Here is a 20,631-nt window from a genome sequence, read left to right as displayed (position 1 = left end):
CCTGGCCCCTGATGTCATCCGTGGCCTCGGCACTGCTCCAGACCACTGTGGCCTCCCCACGCCTCAGCTCCTGGGGGGTAAGGCAAAGACATCAGGCCTCGCGCTGAGTCCTTCGTGCACACTCACTCATTTTAAGCCTCAAAATAACAAAGAGACTTGGGCTCCGCTGCAGCTCTGTCCTTCCCGCCTCCCACTCTCAGCTTCCTGGGCCTCTGCCTTCTTCCCTCCCTCTCTGTCCCTCTTTCCTTAGGGAAAAGTCACAGAAGGGACTTCTCCAGGCCAGCAGGGCTGTCCTGGGTGCAGTGCTGCAGAAATGGGATAGTGAGAACCACAGATGTCATTTGGGGTCCCCTGTTCTCCCCATTTGGGGTCAGGTGGGCCGTGAAGCCTAGTAGGGAATATGCCGCAGAGGAAGGCCACACGTCATGAGCCACGGGTTGACCTTCCCAGGGTCCAGGCTGCCGGCAGTCCCAACAACCGAGAATGGCTGAGTCAGGCCTTTGCGGTGATTTGACCCTAATCCGGGGACCACGCGTGTCTGTCCCGTCACCTGCTCAGACTCCTCAGACCCTGAGACCAGACCCTCCTTAGCAACCTCCAACCTTGGTTCTCCAGATTCCACATCCCAGCCCAGGGGAGGGAAGAGCAGGCGAGAGGGCAGGAGGCTGCCCGGAAGAGTCTTCCCACTGTGGTCACAGGTGATAGTCCCCATGCCCTGGCCAGGCCCACGCTGTGTGCATTCCTGTTTGTCACCTCCCTTTGGAGGAACATGTGTCTACAATCAGAGAAGGCCATTGGCTAAGGGTTTGAGGCCACGAGAGCATGCAGCACTGCCTCCTGGCACCAAGCGCCCCCCCCATGCTGGTGATTCCCAGGTGAGATACGAGCCAGGCTAGGGGGGGGGGTGGCTTCTGGGTGAGGGGAGCTCAGCCTCAGTGCTGTGAGCACCACGTCCGTTTGCCCATGGTAATAGAGCACAGAGAAGGTTGCAGGGAGGGTATGCTCCCACCCACGCAGAGGCGCCCATACTGGAGCTGGAGTTTCACGTTCTCTGCTGTGCTTGGACTTCTCCCGGCCCGGAGCTAGCCTTTCTGAAGGATGAGTTCATTCATGAGCTACAAGATGGCTTTCGATAAAGCTGTGACTCAGAAGGAGAAGGCCTGAGGGTGGCATTATCACCAGTTGGGATTCCTAAGTGGCGTGTCTGATGGAGGGAGAACACGGGTTATTTTGGAAGGCATCGCAGATGTCCACTGTCTGAGCACCCGGGATTACATGTGCATGTGTGTTTCGACAGTGCCTCGTCATAAGTACTTTCTGTAAGAACTTTGGTGTTTTCGTTCATTGAACACTCCTGGGTTGGGGTCCTGGAAGAGGGTTTGCCCCCATCTCTTTCAGTCGGATCAGACACAGCTGGGCATCCAAGGAAGCCTGCAGTATCCCAAGGGCCCTTTTGTGTGTCTCTCTCAGAAAGGATCAGGCTGGCTGTCATTCTTCTTCACCCCGGAACTTCTGTTCTGGCACATTCCATTAGCGTTCTGTTCTCACTTCCCTCATCCCTGTGGTGACCCATAAGAGAGGACATTATAGAATGTCTCAGGTGAGTTCTACATATTACATCTAGCAGGAAAGGGGCACCTATGTGGCTCAGTCAGTTAAGCCTCTGCCTTCTGCTCAGGTCATGATGCCAGGGTCCTGGGATAGAGCCCCACCTGGCTCCCTGCTCATCTGGAAGTCTGTTTCTCCCTCTCCCTCTGCCCCTCCCCCCACTCATCCTTGTTCACGTGCTCTCTCTCTCTCAAATAAATGAATAAAGAAATATTTACAAAAAACCTAGCAGGAAACACAGTGACACCACATGTCAATCTCTGACACTGACTGATTTTATGAGGTATAATAAATTAAAAATTCTGAAGGGCTCATAATCTTGCTTTCTCTCTGCAGAGCATAATCTACTATATGGTAATGTCCCCCAAACTTCTCTCCTGGATCAAAAACGAATCCTTTCTGAAGTCCTTGCAGCCTTTTTCCAAGTGGCATTACATTGAGCGTGACCTTGCCATGTTCAACATTAACGTGGATGATGACTACCTCCCGTGTCTCCAGGGGATAACCCGCACCAGCTTCTGCAATGTATATCTAGAATGGATTCAGTACTGTGCACAGAAGGGTCAGGAAAGTGGGGCTAGAGGTGTTGGGTTAAATTTGAAACATGAGGAGCATTTTATAAAGTCCATTCCTGCTTAGGCTGTATGGTAGACAATGATCAAATAGAGCAGCAAGAACATTGGTGTTTGGATAAGTGTTTGTTTAACACGTAAGCAGAATTTTAAAGGAAGAATCCATATACCCTGTCTCCAGCGAAGGAGACTTGGAAGGTATATTTCCCTCTATGCTGTGCTCAGGGTTAGTGCAATTTTAAGCCTTTGGCATGGATTTGAAGCTCTGGAAACCTCTTTGTGTAGAGCTGCTTTTTGAGATTTCCAAATAAAAAGGATTATCTGTGCCAAAATGCAGGGTATTGAATCATGGACCGGGGAACCAATCTGTTTAGCAATCAAGATGGTTCAACCCACTCCCACAGTTGGGTCTCATGGCATTATTGTTCCCGCGCTGAGGACACTTGGAGATGAACACAGCCTCTTAGGAATGAAACCAAGGACAATGACAGCTTCTCAAAAGTAGCTCCCTCATTTCAATTTTTTCCCTCTCCAACCACAGGAGAGAGTGTTTCAGGAATCAGAGAGTTCCCCCATCCCTGGGTCACGCTACGGGACCAAGTGACCCCAATGGCTGACTTACAAAGCCCCCTGAGATATGACTCTGTGTCGCTGTGTGATGGAATCCCTGGGAAAGTTGAATTAACATCCTTGCTCTTCCAGCCCTCCAAGAACCTGGACAGTGATGAGGACTCTGCTTTAGTGACCCTGTCCTTTGCCCTGTGCATCCTGGGGTGGAGAGCTCTGGGAACGGCCACCCACAACATGGCTCTCAGGTATGTGAGAAAACCATTGGTACAGGCACCAAGATTTTGTATTTTTGTCAGTTGTTTTTCTTTATTTTTAAGTTTGACTGTTTATGTAGCTATTTCTTGCCATAATAAATTGTGCTGGGCCCATAAGGAGACTTTGTGACCATTGGGAACTCTACATTTGGAAATAGCACAAATACAGAACAGCTAAATCCCCGGGATTCCAGACACAGGAACTTCTGTGTCACAAGAGTCCTGGTGGGTTTGCTGGAAAGATGAAATGAAACCATTTATTAGAACTACCTAGCCTGGTCTCTAGCAAAATGAATACTTAATAAAGGTCTGTTCCCAGGGCTCCTGGGTGGCTCCGTCGGTTGAGCATCCAACTCTTGCTTTTGGCTCAGGTTGTGATCTCAGGGTCATGAGATCGAGCCCCGCACCTGGCTCTGCACTCAGCATGGAGTCTGCTGGAGATGGTCTCTCTCTCTCCCTCTGCCTCCCCCGCCCTCAAGCTTGCACTCACACACCCTCTCTCTCTCTCAAATAAACAAATCTTAAAAAATAAAGGTTCATTCCCTTTTTGTGTTTTTCCAACAAAAGAAAAGCAGCACATCTGTACTCTAGTCTAGACTACCCTTCCCTGTCTCTGTGGGACTTTGATTAATTGGATGTCCCTTTGGCTGGTTTTTCAAGCTCTTTTTCTACCCAGATCTTCCTGTCCTGTATGTACATAGCTCAAGTTTCTCTCCTTTTTCAAACAGTTGAGCTATAACTGACCTATAACTTTGTATTACTTTCATAATGATTCAGTATTTGTATATATTACAAAATGATCGCCTCCGTAAGTTTAGTTAATGTGCATCCCCATATGTATTTTTATTATGTTACAAACCTTTTATTTTGTGGTGGAATTTTTAGGATTATCTCTCTTAGCACCTTGCAAGTAAGCAATACAGTATTGTTAGCTAGAGTCACATGTCTTACGTTACATCCCATGACTTGTTTATCTATGACTGGAAGTTGGTGACTTTTTTTTTAAATTTATTTATTTAACTTTATTTTTTATTTATTTTCAGCATAACAGTATTCATTATTTTTGCACCACACCCAGTACTCCATGCAATCTGTGCCCTCTATAATACCCACCACCTGGTACCCCGACCTCCCACCCCCCTGCCACTTCAATCCCCTCAGGTTGTTTTTCAGAGTCCATAGTCTCTCATGGTTCACCTCCCCTTCCAATTTCCCCAAACTCCCTTCTCCTCTCTATCACCCCTTGTCCTCCATGCTATTTGTTATGCTCCACAAATAAGTGAAACCATATGATAGTTGACTCTCTCTGCTTGATTTATTTCACTCAGCATAATCTCTTCCAGTCCCGTCTATGCTGCTACAAAAGTTGGGCATTCATCCTTTCTGATGGAGGCATAATACTCCATAGTGTATATGGACCACATCTTCTCTATCCATTCATCCATTGAAGGGCATCTTGGTTCTTTCCATAGTTTGGCGACCGTGGCCATTGCTGCTATAAACATTGGGGTACAGATGGCCCTTCTTTTCACTACATCTGTATCTTTGGGTTAAATACCCAGTAGTGCAATTGCAGGGTCATAGGGACGTTCTATTTTTAATTTCTTGAGGAATCTCCACACTGTTCTCCAAAGAGGCTCCATGAAGTTGGTGACTTTTGTCCACTCACCCATTTTGTATGTCCCCCACCCCCACCCCAGCACCCACCAGTCTGTTCTTTGTATCTATGAGCTTGGTTTTTCAGATTTTATGTATATAAGATCATACGGTATTTGCTTTCCTCTGACTGACTTCACTTAGCATAATGCCCTCAAGGTCCATCCATGTTGTCACAAATGGTAGGATTTCCTCTTTCTTATGGATGAATAATATTTTCAAGTTTCTCTTCTTAAAGAACAAAAACAAGGTTAAATTCTCTCCTGCCTTTTTCACCCTTCACCCTCTGTCACCCGGTCTTCTCTTGCATTCACGCACAAGCTCCAGAACTTTCCATCACCAATGACACTGAACTCTGTGGCCCCCACCACCCCACTGCCACTTGACCTTCCACTCCTGCTACACCCATGAAGTGGCTGTTGTGAGATGAGGTTCTCATCCCCCAATCACTGGCCATTTCAGACTTCTCCTTTGGCACTTAGCACCAGGGGCCAAATGTTCTAGATTCCTCTTGTCTGTCTGGATCACCTGGATGGCTGCACATTAACATCTCCTGGGGGGACTTCTAAATATTTAAATAGTAGCCCATGCCCTCCCCTAGTCCAGACCAGTGACATCAGAACCCTGAAGGGGTGGGGCAAGCATGAGGATTACCCCCCCCCAAGTGATGTCAGTGTGTGGTCAAGGCTGACCATCATAGAGACCCGGGGAGCTCAAAATCAGTTCCACGTAGGCTCCCTTCACTGGTTTCTCGTCTGCTTTGCATGTTCTTCAGGATTTCTGTATCATGTCCTTGACACCAGGCCCTTTGGGACTCAACTGAAGTGCGCATTGTTAGGCTGGAGTGTAAGCTTCTGAAGGGCAGAACCCCCTCACGTTTTAGCTTAACAACCTTCTCAAGCCCTGGGCGTCGGATCAGTGAGCCCGGGCAACCTCGCTGACCCTTCCCCAGGGTGGGCAGTGGGTTTCGGCCACTGCTGGTCGTGCATCCGTCAGGGGTGCAGTGGTGTGGCTGGCACATCTCCTCATTTCTCCCTCGAGGCCGTGGCCTCGAGGGCCTCTGAGTAGAAGGGCAGCACCTAGGACGTCAGAATGTGTGACTCTTTCATTGCCCACATGTCTGAATTTTATGATTTTCTTCAAGGTGAGAAATGCTCAGTGACTTACCCGTGTGAGTGCTTAGTGAAGCCCTGTCCTAAGAAGTACCCCGGGGAGAAGCTCACGGGCTTCTCCCGCTGCACTCAGCCTCCAGCAAGGTCCTGACAGTGCCCTCTGTGGTCCATTGTCCAGGGCCTCATTTGATGATGGGAAGCCCAGCAGGAGGTTCCGGGGCAGGCTTTGCAGAAACAGGATCATGTGGTTGCATCAGGAGCCCCTTAGGAAACTGTAGGGAGGAACTATAAGGAAGGAACACCGTTGGGGAAGGGTTTTGGAGGATTCTGGAATCTTCTGAAGACTTCTGGAGTCTTCAGATAGTCCTAGCATCCAGGCAGGTGGTATTTTGTTTGATCCATCTGAAGCTGGTTTTAAAAAAAAAAAGTTCCAAATTTTCTGTACAAATTGCAGATAAGATGCTTTGAGGATTTGTTCTTTCAGTTCCCACCTGAGCACCGTTTGCGAAGACTTCTTCTCTCTTGCTCCTTGAGGAACTCGTTCCATGATTCCTGATCGGGGGGTTTCTTGCCAGGTCAGCTTTATTTGTTTTTTTCTTGATTAAGCACCAGACTCACCAGCTGCTTTTATAAACCTCACATTGATGGGATTTTCTTTGTCTCAAACAGTTTCTCATACTCCATGTCACCTCTGCTCGTTCCAAACATAGTGATGAGATAAATCTGGGAATAATATTATCGGTGCTCTAGGGAAAGCTCTGATTATCTGGGACTGATTCCCTTTACTGAGCGGTCCCACAGCACAGCAAAGTCTGACAGTACACTTCCATGTTAGCCGTGGAATAATAAAGGTGACAGATTTCACAGACCGGCCTGGCCCAGTGGTTCCGGGGCCTGGTGCCCACAGAGTTCTGACTTGGTTGTGTCATGGGGCAGGGGAGGGACGCAGTGTGACTGGAGGTGGGACAGAGCAGGACGGCACCCCCAGCTCTACTTTAGACGAACAGCTGTGCTCTACATTTTATATGCTAGAATTCAATATATGGTTTTGCTTGCAAAAAAAGAAAAAAGTCCATAGTTCAAAAAACGTTTTAATGTAATTTTTATAGATACAGTTAAATGGCTTTCCAAAAAAGCTGCCCCAATTTATAGTCTAACCAAGAGTGTTTTGCCATATCCTTACTAATGCTGGAGATTCGGTCTTTAATTTTTCTAGTCTCATGGGTGAAAGATTATCTCATTCTCATTTGAATTTGCATTTCTATTATTAATAGCAAAGGTAAAGATCATTTTACATATTTATTGGTGACATATTTTTTCTGTGAATTGCCTGCCTATTTATGTGCATTACCCGTTTCTATTAGGCTCTTACTAATTTTTAGGAGGTATTCTCATCTTATGATCTTAATATATGTTAAAAATATTTTCCATCAAGCTACACTTGTCTTCTATCTACTACCCCTTTTAAAAAATTATAATTTCTAAATTTTGTGTCTTTCTTAGAAGTGTTTTTCTTTCAGCTCCAGGACATAAAAATAATAGCCCCTATTTCCCTCTGATAATTCTACACTTTTACTTCTTTCTATTTAGTTTTTGAGTCCTATCGGGTCTTAGGTTTTGATTATAATCTACTTATTAGGTAATTACCTACATTGTTATATTTTCATGGAGTCTAGCAGAGGACACGAGACATGTGGGTCAGAGACAAAGGGCTTTATTTCTCGTAAACAGGGGCAGCATAAGATTCAGAGTGTTTGGCTCTCTTCCCCTGGCCCCTAAGACCCAGAGAGCACCATTTTCCATGACAGGAGAAGAGCACTTAGCTCAAGGAACCAGCCATTTTGTAGCAGAAAGAGATGCCATTTCATCCCTCGAGGATTCTCATTGGAAACCTGGCCCTGGGCAATGGCCTGGATCTTGCATTCTGGGCAAAGCAGTAGGATCTGTTGGAGAAGGAGCCCACTAGACTACCAGCTCCTAACAAATCAACTAGAATGTATTTTCATACATGATGGGAGATAGGGATCCATTTTTCCCCCCAAGAGGATAGCTAATAGTCCAATACCATTTGCTAAGTAGCTCATTAGTGATTCAGTCAGTGAGTTAAAAACACCACTCATTTGAAATACCACTTTTGCCATAGTCTATATTCCCATTCATAGGGGGTACACTTCTGGATTTACAGGTCTGTTAAAGTGATCAATCTGTCTGTCTTATAACAATAACATACTGTTTGGTTTCCTAGAGTGATAACATAATTTTGGTATCTGAGAAGTCTAGTCCCCCTGTTTTTGCTTTTTCCTTGTTGTTTTTTGGTGGGACCCTTCTTGCTCATGTTCTCCTCAGGTGAAATTTAGACTCACATTTTATAAAAAGCTCTGTTGGCTTTTTGATTGAGACTGTATTGAATTTGCTGCTTGAGAAAACACAAATGTCATTCAGTGACACAGCTCATCTTTGAGATCATTCCATTTATTTAATGTCTTTCAGTAAACTTTTACCATTTTTTGAGATTTTTCATCTCTGAATGGGTTATTTCTAGATATTTTGTAGGTTTATTTTAATTGGGCAGAGAATTTTTCTTTCCTGTCACATTTTTAATTGGTTACTGTTGGCATATGGGAAGGTGATTTATTTTTATATTTGCTCTCATTTGGGGCACACCTATGAACTCTGTTATAAACATGATATTATAATTAATTCTCTTTGATTTTCTGGTTGGAAGACATATCAGCAAATAATGATGGTTATGGCTTTTTTTTTTCTCCCCAATATTTATTTTCAGTTCTTTTTCTTATTACTTAGGCTATGACCTCCAGGGCAGTGTTGGAAATGGGAATCTGTGTTTGTTTCCTATTACTTCGGGAACTAATTACCACAGACTTGGTGGGTTAAAGGAATATAAATTAATTATCTTAGAGTTTAGGAGGTTGGAAGTCCAAAGTGGGGTTCACTAGGCTAACATCAGGATATCTGTTGGGCGGCGTTCCCTCTAGAGGCTCTGAGGAAGGGCCCATGCCCTGTCCTAAAGGCTGCCTCTTATTCCATTTTTCCAGCCAGCAGGACAACATCTTCTGATTTCTGTCTGACTCAAACTCGACTTCTCCTGCTTCCTTCTTCCCCTCACAAGGATCCTTATGAGTACATCGGGTCTGCCCAGATAGTCTTGGACAATCTCCCCATCTCAGAATTCTTAATCACATCTGAAAAATTCCTTCTGCTGTTTAGGGTAACATGATCACAGGTTCCAGGAATTAGGATATGGACACCTTTGGGACCCCTTATTCTGCTATTCTGCTACCACAGCATCCTTGCCTTAATCCATGTATTATAGGGAATAAGAGTAACACTTTAGGATTAAAAAGTAGGGTTTGTTTTAGGTTTGTAATAGGCATCTTATCAAGTCAGGGAGTTTCCTCCCCTTCCTAGCTCGCTAAATGAAATTTTTATCAGGAAAGGATGTTAAGTTATTTTAAAATGTGGGAGCATAAATTCAAATGATATTCTTCTCCTTAAATCTACTAATGTAATGACTTACATTAATAGGGTTCTTCATTGTTGAAGTAGCCTTACAATTCTGAGATAACCTCTATTTGGTCATGTTATATTATTCTTTTTATACAGTGATGAATTCAACTTGCCAATTTTTTTTGAATGGGGGAGGGGGAGGAGTGCAAAGGGAGAGAGAGAATCTTAAGCAGGCTACCACACCCAGCACAAAGCCCATTGTGGGGTTTGATCTCACCACCACAAGATCATGACGTGAGCTGAAGTCAAGAGTCAAGATTCTTAACCAACTGAATCACCCAGGTGCCCCACGACTTGCTAATATTTTATTTAGTGTAGTTACTTCTGTGTTCGAAGGATGTATGGCCCGTGACCTCTGTGTGTGCGCATGTGGGCAATCTACCATTATGTCATTTTAAGATCAGGAATATGCCCTTAGCTGTACTTGATGAAGTCTCACAGGTCATTCTCACATATTTAATGTTAAAGAGTAAACAGAGGATTTTCAAACTCTGACTTCCCAGAGGGGTCTTACACAGCAGCTTAACATAAGTCATAGACTCTGCTTTATTTGATGGATTTGTTGGCGAAGTATTTTTGACCTTATGACCAGGAACACAGCACGATGGAAATCTTCAAGAAATAAAAACGTGTACGTGCAAAACTAGAAAGAGTAAATTGAGAATCAATTAAAATGATATGCTGGATGCAAGCGAGCCAGGAGCACAAACATATTACAATGTCTTAACAAAAAATATCGATATGTTTTGGAGACAGAATGGATTAATATGGATGTCCCAAGCAAATACTGATAATTTTTTTGGATTTGGAATTTAAGGCCCATTTGGTCTGGAGAACTGTGTCTGCGACTGAAGAAAGGCACACATCCATAAAGAGATGCTTTAGCAGGAAGTCAAAATAGTTTCACTGACCCCAAGCTAAAAGATAGCTTGATTGTTACCTTCTATTACACGAAAGTTGGAGAGCAGATCCTGGCCAATGTGCCATTTATAGAGATAAAGGTGAGAAGATGGCAGCATTTTATAGTAGCAACATGTTTGCTCGAAGGAGAAATCTTACTGGCTCTTGGAGTAGACTTGGGTTCCAAGAGGATTGAGAACCCCAAGGTCAACAGTCTTGAAAAATGGTAGACAAACAAGCCAGCCATAGATGTGCTGTGCCAAGCCCCATGCAGGAGACAGGGAGCCCTAACACGTGGCCTATGGCAGGTCGCTGTTGTGGTCTGAGGTCACATATGCCATATGCCCACCCTTATCACCCCCAGTGGACAGAGGAAAACAGTGTTCTTCAGAATTCCAGGAATTCCAGACGTCCTACAGGATCACCTTGCAGAACAAGATTGAGGTCCCCTTGCTCGACTGTGGTTGGAAACTCAGAAGCAAGAATCTAGAAAAGAAAGAGACAAAATAAATACAATGCAAGATCCTGACTAAAATCAGGACCATCCAGCTCAGCTCAGAGGGTTGGAGTGTATAGAAAATCTGCAAGTTTATAAGTTAGAAAAAGGAGCAAGCATTTCTGGGACCTTGGGTTGTGATACTACGTGGGACGGTCTTCTTCCTTGGCCTGGTGTAGGGGTTAAACTCCGTGGTCCTGGCTCCCTTCCTTCTCTGACATGGCTGGACATCTCTAGGAGACACCCAGATTCTCTGGTCCCTTATCTCAGGATTCCCCGGGCAGCTTGGTCAGAATATAGACCCCAGACCCCCTCACAAACCACCAGCAGAGGAGCTCCAGGAACTGGGTCAGAAAATCTACTTTTGACGTTGAACAGCTGCCATGTACCTGATCCCTGGGCTCCCTGGGCGGCCTCAAGAAGCACTTTCACTGGCTAATGGTAGTGACCCATCGATATGGAGGCTCAGGAGCACAGAGCGTTGGTGTAAAAACATCATGAGGTCAAACGCATTTTTAAAAAGCTTTTCATCAAATCTTGCCTTTTAATGATTTCTTACTTGGGAATTACGGTTTCATCATTTGTTCGGGATTCAGTTGAAACAACATCCCTGAAGGCCACCCCCTTGCTCTCCAGTCATGAGGCAGGATTCTGCAGCATAAACATCCCTTTGTTTACACCTGGAGCTTACGCTGAAATGAGACGAAAGGTAGCAGGGAACATTTACGATGTGCTCCCTGCACACATACAGGGGCAGTGCTCCATGTTCGACGTGAGTTTATACACTGTCGAGGCTTGAGAGAGGATGAGGTAGGTAGTTACTGGCTGGAAGTCCCAGGATGAGGACGAGTGGCCGGCTCAGTGTTTCACCACAGTGGGGTCCCGCCCAGCCTCCAGAGTCCTGCTCCTGACCTCTATGCCCTCTGAACCCCATCTGTCCTGTAGGAAATCCTCAGAGCGCCCTCATCCCTGTGGCCTGTGTTCCCACCTTCCACACACCCAGGCTTCCTTTGTGGATGGCTTGTCCATGGTGTGTACCGCTGAGAGCTGCTGAAGGTGCCTGTGGAAGTGCCTCCTGGGCGCACGGCCCTCTGTGTTCAGGGATGCTTCACCCTCTGGCCTGCACCTTGCCCTGTCCTGCTGGCTGGGGCCCTCTCCAGTGGGAGCTGCTTCTGCCTGCGCTCTCAAGTCTCCCGCTCTCTTGAACTTGACTTCTGCATTTTTCAGGATTCAGGCATGGGTCCCAGGGAGCAGATGAATGCTGGACACCAGGGTGGATTGGCTCCCTCCCCAGCACCGACATGTGTCCTTTGTCCTCAAATCACACGTGTGCGTCCACTCAGTCCCTGGCATAAGTAGATCTTCGCTGGCCGCTCACCCAGGCTTCACATCTCCCTGGACAAGTTCCATTTTAAGGATGAACACATAAAGAAAGAGATGATAATGAGGTTGAGGGACTTGCCAATATCAACAAGTATCAGAGCCAAAATTGAATCTTGGGTTTAGGTTTCTGGCTCCCATCCCTCCAGTTCTTCTGGGCCATATGCTGCCTCGCCGTGTGGTTCCTGAACTCTGAAACCGAGTGAAGTACCTTGATCCTACCCAAGGGACTCCGTTGATTGTTGTCAGCATGCCCTTCAGGTGGCAGGTCGCTGGGATCCAGACCGCAAGCTGGTTTGATCCTAGAGCCGATAGACTAGCTTCCTAGGTAAAGCATGCATGAAAGCATTCTTAATACAATATCAATTCAGGGTGCGTGCTGAGTATATACACCAAACTGAACTTTCAAAAATGACTGGCAGCTGACCTCAGGAGGATGGGATGGGGTTGACTTCAAGAGCCGGTTCTTTCTCACACAGCCTCTGGGCTGGTCGGTAAGAAGACGGCTCCAGCTGCATGCTCTCAGAGCAAGGTTTCCTGGATGGGTGGGGAGCCAGAAGGCAGCCATGGCTTTGCTCCAATGTGTCTTCAGAGGGATGAGATACGAGTCTTTGTTCCCACCTCGCTTACCCTCTTTCTTATCCCTTTCTGGCCGGTTTCCTTTTTTTTTTAAGATTTTATTTATTTGACAGTGATCATAAGTAGGCAGAGAGGCAGGCAGAGACAGAGGAGGAAGCAGGCTCCCTGCTGAGCAGAGATCTCGATGTGGGGCTCGATCCCAGGACCCTGGAATCATGACCTGAGCCGAAGGTAGAGGCTTTAACCCACTGAGATACCCAGGCGCCCCTGGCCTGTTTCCTCTTAAAGGAAAGGCTACAATAATACATCTAGTGCAAGCACCCATGCAAATGAGTTGAGCTAATGGGATGGAAAGTGCTTAGTAATCCACAAGCCACCAGGAAGATGGAAAATTATCCGCCTCTTGCTCTCTTGCTTAGAGGTGATGCTCGTCACCTGGTCTATTCTTGTTCATTAGTGTGTGTGTTGGGGGAGGGACTCTTTAGCAGGAGAGTGTGGCCAGAGTGATGGAATTAGCCACGAAACCAGGGCAGTTGTTGAATTGCACAGAGGGAGCAAAGCCCACGAAGGCATGCTGGGCTCCCGAGGTGGACGTGATCTTGGAGCCTGGAGTCCCGACTGAGGAGGATAGGCAGAGCTCCCTCTGCAGCTTCGTTACTAATCAGTAAGCACGGGGAAGCCCAGCCCACAAGTCACACTTTATTGTTCACATATGGTCTACCAGCTCTCCTTTTTTTTTTTTTTTTAAGATTTTATTTATTTATTTGACAGAGAGAAATCACAAGTAGATGGAGAGGCAGGCAGAGAGAGAGAGAGAGGGAAGCAGGCTCCCTGCTGAGCAGAGAGCCGGATGCGGGACTCGATCCCAGGACCCTGAGATCATGACCTGAGCCGAAGGCAGCAGCTTAACCCACTGAGCCACCCAGGCGCCCTACCAGCTCTCCTTTAACGCGATGCTCGGTGGCAGAAGGCTCTTCTCAGGGCTGAGCTGTAAAGACACAGTCTATGGCCTGTTTGGAAAGGAGCAAAAAAGGAACGAATCAGTCATTGTTCTGGGGAGCCCACTGCGATTCCTAAAGAAACTACCCGCCATAAAACTGTTTCCCCCTGAATCCTAAAATTCATTAAGGCTGGATCCAATATTTCATTGTCCAAAACTGGAAATCTGTAACCTCCCGTGGAGCTTTTTCTCAAAAAGAGCAGGCTTCTCAGCAGAGGCCTGATAAAACTTTAGGCTTCGTGGCTCTCTGCTGTGGGGGCCAGCCCATGTTCTAACCTGCCTGACTTCACCCCACCAGGTGCCAGAACACACCATTTCCTTTCTTCCTGCCACCCCCCACCCTCATTGTGAGATACAAAAAGGTCTCTAAACGTCTCCCGGGGGCCCAAATTGCCAGCAGTTGAGAACCAGTGAGAAGAGGGTACAGGTGAGGGGCAGGCTGAACCTATCAGTGATGTCAAGCAAAAGTGGAGCTTAGGGGGATAGCATAAGCAGCCTCGGGCCAGAAGGGAGCCAGGAGGACCCTTATGTAAATAAAGAAAGCGGAGTTACAAGAGGGTGAAAACAAACAGCCTTTGTTTCAACTGGCTGTCCTCATTCTGTCCTTGCTAGGAACGGTGATGGTGGAGGCACTGAAATGAGTAGTACTAGTTAAAGCATAAACTTCGGGCCAGGGACAAGCTAGCAAACTGGCAGGGGCTGGTTCTGCAAGGGACATCCAGAGCCTCAAGCCAGAAAACAGCATTTTCTAGAGGGGCTGGGAGCAAGGGTGCTTAAGAACCAGCGAGCCCATTCTCTCATCTATATGTATCACCAGCAGTTATGTCTTCGTTCAGAGGAAGCTGGGTCAGGAACTAGAAAGATGAGCATGGGGGAGTTCGGGCAATCAGAGAATCCGTGGAGATCCAGCTCTGTGGCTGCTGGTGTCTGTGGGGCTGCAGAGTCATGTTGAGGTGGTGGCTGGCACGTCTGTTGTAACACGCGCACGCACAAATGCACGTGCTGTGGAAAAGGCAAGATCGTGGCTCTGGTCCTTGGCCTGGGGAGTGTGGGTGGAGGCTGGCAGGACAGGGCCCAGGGCCAAGCGGGAAGCAGTGCAGACACGCTACCTCTAATGGAGTCAGCTGAAGGGCCAGGATGCTGGGTGTGTCCTCGGGTCTGGCGGCGTGCTGTTGCTTTTCCCTTAAAAAGTGCACTCAAGCACCAGCCGCTCATCGTGATATTAAGAAGTAATATTTTTCTAGTGCTGTTTTTGTTGACATCTGAGCCCGCGTTTAGTGCCTGGAAGCCCAGGCTTGTCTCAGCACCATGGTATCTGGTGCTCACATGTGGATATGCATCTTTTTTTTTTTAAAGATTTTATTTATTTATTTGACAGACAGAGATCATAAGTAGGCAGAGAGGTAGGCAGAGAGAGGAGGAGGAAGCAGGCTCCCCACTGAGCAGAGAGCCTGATGTGGGGCTCGATCCCAGGACCCTGAGATCATGACCTGAGCTGAAGGCAGAGGCTTAACCCACTGAGCCACCCAGGCACCTCGTTATGCATCTTGAACACACAATTATACCTACTGTCAGGTTCCTTCTGGAACCCAGTCTGCCTTGGTCCCTACCTCATCCCGCACATATGGATGAAGTTGCCTCTGCACTGGGGGACTGCCTGGATGACAGCCTGTTTCACTAATATCCCAGGTCAGGTCAGGGAGGGCTGTGGGGGCGAGGGGGTGGCTGTTTCATCCCCATGAAGGCCAACCTTGATTGACTCAGATATGGTCGTCTTTCCCCATTCCAGCTGTTGGCCTGGGGGTGGGAGCTCATCCTCTCTCAGTGGAATCTTAAAAAGACAGAGCAATATGAAGCTCCAAATCAGAAACCTGCCGCAGGTGTCCCAGAGCCCGGCTCTCTGCTGCTCAGCGTCTCTTCCAGCCCATCACTCGCCTCTGCCTTCCTCAGCTTCATTCTCTTAAAGATGAGGAAACAGCTTTCTTTCAGGATGCCATTACCTTTAAGGCGGTAGGGATGATACTGCCAGTCCAGTGGAATTCTGATTCAGACTTTGTTTCCTACACCGAGAATTATTTCAAAAGAAGAGCATTAAGTGCGACGGCGTCACTTTCTCCCCCCAAAATGACAAGTAAAGTGTCTGTTGCTGGGGGACTTCCTGAGGAAGGAGAGTTTTCCCTCCTGATGAGTAAGCAGCCCTTGGACACATGCGCTGAGCATGAGAGCCTGGCACCCGGAACTCCTTGGTTGCCCTCTGGTCTGCAGAGGCCCCTCTGGGTATCTGCCAAGTCCCTTAATGTTCCTTTGCCACCAAACCCGTCCTATGTCTGGATCAGTGTTTTGTCTTCCTGTGTATGCAATAAAGATGGCATTCTGAACCTTTACAGAACAGCTCACCCATGTTCTGCAACTTAGCTGTCCCTTCACAGTGCTCAGCCTCCATCCGACGACAGTGGCATTTTCGGACGTTTTCAGCTGACAGCTTCGCCACTGGCATTCGACCTCTGCAGCCCGGCCCTGCTGTCCCGTAACTCTCTCCTAGGTGCCTCCCAGGTGGTCACTAAAGCTCACAGCCCAGGAAGTCTTTGTTCTGTGAGGGGAGACCCCTTTGGAAAGGCTGCCTCCTGGAACTCCTTCTGGAAAGTTCCGGGCTCCGCCAGACCACAGCACCCCGAGCCCCACCTGCCTAGACCTCAGCTGCTTCTGTTTCCCACAGTCTGCTCTGACTCAAAGCCTTGGCGTTCCTCTCCAGAGAGTTCCAGAAGGAAATTAATGATAGTGGTACGTTTTGCCACGGAATGCTAAAATAGCAATCAGTGGAGCGATTTCCCTGACGTGCAGTCTAACGGGCTGCGCCGAATCAGAAGTCCTGTGCAGCGAGCCAGCTCTTTAAGTCCTTGTGAGTAGCCATCCTGTGACACTCTGCTTCTCACACGTTTTCCAGCTCATTCTGTCCAGGTTCAGCCCTATCAGGGCTGCTGCTGCTTGTACTCGCCTCCTAACTGCCACTCAGGGATCCGAGAGGCCAGGGCTGTTGGACGGAGTCTAGCAGCAGAAATAAAGAAGAACCCTCTTCCTGTTCCCATTATACAGGATCCATTGCCTTCCCAAACCTGGGTGCCTGACCGTCATCCCAACTGTAAAGTGTCCAGACCATGGACAATTTCCCTTGGGAGGACGCTCGTGTTTGCGATCCAGGCGGTGCTCAATTATGTGCAGGGAATGGAGGCAGGGCAAGAAAGACCTCGGAATGTGAAAACCCAGAAAACCCTTCATCATTCATTTTATTTTATTTTATTTTATTTTATTTTATTTTATTTTATTTTATTTTTTAAAGATTTTTCTTATTTATTGGACAGACAGAGATCACAAGTATGCAGAGAGGCAGGCAGAGAGAGAGAGGAGGAAGCAAGCTCCCCGCTGAGCAGGGAGCGCAATGCAGGGCTTGATCCCAGGACCCTGAGATCATGACCTGAGCTGAAGGCAGAGGATTTAACCCACTGAGCCACCCAGGCACCCCCAGTCTTTCATTTTAAACACCCCCACCCCCCGCCCCATGATGCCTCTTACACACCCGTTCACCGAAGGCTGCGGCTGGGAAGTGGACGTGCTCGGAGGGTCCGGATGACCCATCTGAGATCCCACTGGGTTTTGTTTCCTTTCCACGCCGTGGTAGAATCCAGTTTGCATTACAGAGTAACACAGCCTGCCATGGATGCTGAGAACACCACAAGCTCTGGGCTGTCCTCAGGGGGCCCTGTCAGCTCCCCCTGCCCCCCCACCAAGGAGGGCTCCGCTGGGGTTCCTGGAACAGGCCCCCTGCATGCGGAGACGCGGTGACCAGGACCTGCACCGTCACTCTTGGAGCTCAGCACAAAGGGCTTGGGGCCTCCCATGGTACTGAGGCTGGCCATGACGCTGGGTGTCGGGAGAGTGTGGACACGGGCTGTGGCCAGGCATGCGTGGGCTCTGCCTCAGTCCACCTTTGAGAGGCATGAAGGTCATTCCTGACAGCGCAAATGGGAGCCTCAGATCTGGCTCCCAAAGGCAGGCTTCTGAATGCGGTTCAGGGTGAGCGAATGGTAAGTAGGACTCTACTTTGCAGCCTGGATTACTTCCTGTATGGCCTTCATGCCCTCTTCAAAGGTGACTTCAGGATCACAGCACGAGACTAGTGGGTCTTTGCCGACATGGACCTTCTGCATAAGGTCGTCGCTCGGGCCATCAGGATGTCCCTGAAGCTTCACCAGGTAAAAAAAAAAAAAAAAAATTAAAAAGATAATAATAAATCTATTTTTTAAAAAGAAGTTTTGAAAAATCCTTTCTCAAGGGGCAAACAAGACCTTTCAGGTAGGTCCCTTTTCACGGCATGACCTATGTGAGTGGGTGTGTCACTTGGAATCTAAACACTGAGGCCACCCAGGTATCCTTGACATCAGCCAGTGGCCACTGGTCCTCGAGAGTGGCTAGGAGGTGGTGATACTCTGCTAGGACAGAAAAGGAAATGGCCAGAGAAAATGACCTCTCGGGTGCCTGAGCCCAAGCCACAAAGCTGTTTCCCTGGGAACGTTCTCCTGCTGCTCGGGATGCGGGAGGAGAGTGGGAAGACAGTCCACACAGATGTGGACTTGGCTCTTGGGGTCATCAGCTGGTCGCTGTCTGGACACTCACCTCCACTGCAACCCCCACCCCCCACTGCCGTCACTGCAGTCAGCTCTCTGGTCCACACTGAGCCCACAGTCAGACTTCTTTCCCCCAGGACCAGTTCACCTGCCCTGACGAGTATGAAGACCCAGCGGCCCTCTATGAGGCCATCCAATCCTTTGAGAAGAAAGTCATGATCTGCCAGGAGGGTGGCCCGGCCTGGAGAGGCACCGTGCTGTCCAACAAGGAGGAGCTGCTCACCCTGCGGCACGTGGTGGACGAGGGCACGGACGAGTACAAGGTCATCATGCTGCACAGGGGCTTCCTGAGCTTCAAGGTCAAGAAGGTACAGTGGCCCCACCTGCCGATTGGCATTGGTGCTCGCGTCCCTGCACCGGCCTCTCGTGCAGGAACATGGTCTTAGAGGAGCAGCAGTGGGCTGGGAGGCCAGGGTCATTCATGGGGTTTGGGCAGAAGTCCTGGCAGATGCCCATGTAGGTGAGGGTCAGGATCTGGCTTATTTGTAAACACCTTCTAGTTCTCCAAACTTTCAGATCTCTAGTAGCCTAGTCCTGGACCTGAAGGCTTTCTATTCAGTATTTCTTCTCTTCATATCACTTGCAACTGCTGGACCAAAACAACAGCTTTCTCTTCACCCCATTTCCCCACAAAAGTGGGGAGACCCACATCTTCTAGGACTGCTCCTCCGGCCTGACCGTGCAAATAGCTTCAGGCCCGAGCGGTGTGGTCCCCAATGTTCTGGCCCGCAGCCCTGCTCACGGTCTGGAGCGTAAAACCAGCGGACTGAAAACACGCACCGTCATCCACTCTCCTCCCTGTTCCTTCCCCAACCCGCAGGTTAACAAAGAATGTGTCCACGGCCTCTGGGCCGGACAGCAGCAAGAGCTCATATTCCTTCGGAACCACAAACCAGAGCGTGGAAGCATCCAGAACAATAAGAGGTCCTCCGAAACTTTATCAATTCCTCCTGCGACCAGCCTCTGGGGTACCCCATGTACGTGTCCCCACTGACCACGTCCTACCTCGGGACCCACAGGCAGCTGCAGAGTGTCTGGAGTGGCCTGGTCCCTCTGACAGCATCAGGACGTGGTTCCTGACCAAGTGGCTAAGGTAGGTCTTTCCCCCCAGACCTTCATCCAGATGCTGGGGAGGGGGGCCCGGGGAGGGGAGGGCAGTGTGGTATGGAGAGCTCCCCGATGTCTGGTTAGAGTTTCACTGTTGACCAGCATTTCCACGTTCAATGAAAACTACTCTCCCCCAGCGGCCCAGCAGATCATTTGTTTCTGCGAGTGGTTTCCAATGGTGGAAAACTCACACCCGGGAAACTCACACAGATACGACTGTTCCTCACGCTTGCCAGGCCTGGGGTCCTCTCGTGTTCCTGCAGAGCAGCCGAGGCTGTGGGTCGCTGGGGGTCACAGAGCACAGCTGTCAGGGAGACCGGGCCTGAGCCCTGCCCCCACAAAGTGGGGCTCTCGTCCCATGAGCCCTCTGCCTGCTCATAAGGTCTCTGGTGAGCCAGAACGGAAGGAGGAGTGGCCGGAGGGTGGCCGAGCGGCTTAGCTCAGGCCTCAGAGCCTGGGGTGCTTCTGGAAGGTCAGGGCTATAGCTTACTCATCCCAGGACACTTGAGTCTGGGAGCAGGAGCACCCTCCGCCCACCTCCCCGGTGCACTGCTCATCGATGGAGCATGGTCTCCCACCCTGACCTTGACATGGGTGCAGTGGGGCACAGGATGGGGCAGAACTGTCCACAGAGAGTGCTTGAGGCCCCTCTCCCCTCACAGGGTGCGGAAGGGCTGTGATTCCGGCCAGCCAGGTACCGGTAACATTGAAGACGCAGACGGGAGGGCTGTCCCCTCTGCAGGCGGCAGCCATGCTCCCGGTGGCGAAAGCCAGGATAGCAGCATGGAACAGACCAGAAATGGTGGGACCCGCCACTGGTCGCCCCACGAAGGGACACAGAAGACAGGTGGGTGCAGCAGGGCCTCATAGGTACTGATCGAACCTCCTTGGGTCCTAGTGATGCTGTCCTCCTAATGCGTAACACCTCCTTCTTACAAAAAAGAAAAAAAATCAGTATTAGGCCAAAGGATGCCCCAAAGTTACTGACTCTACTTGCAAAAAAAAAAAAAAACAAAAAACAAAAAAAACAAAACTCTTAGACTGTGTTTTTTATTCATTTATTTTTAAAGATTTTATTTATTTATTTGACAGAGAGACAGAGATCACACTTAGGCAGAGAGGCAGGCAGAGAGAGGGGGGAGCAGGATCCCCACTGAGCAGAGAGCCCGATGCGGGGCTCGATCCCA

The 20,631-nt window shown here is 48.7% G+C and overlaps 1 pseudogene; it reads left to right on the top strand.

Annotated features, from left to right (window-relative positions):
* Positions 1 to 20,631, top strand: part of LOC132016397 (pecanex-like protein 2) — a 48,327-nt pseudogene that overhangs the window by 27,295 nt on the left and 401 nt on the right.

The sequence above is a fragment of the Mustela nigripes genome, chromosome 4, assembly GCF_022355385.1.
Source record: "Mustela nigripes isolate SB6536 chromosome 4, MUSNIG.SB6536, whole genome shotgun sequence".
Taxonomy (NCBI): Eukaryota; Metazoa; Chordata; class Mammalia; order Carnivora; family Mustelidae; genus Mustela; species Mustela nigripes.
This window is presented reverse-complemented; position numbering and strand designations above follow the sequence as displayed.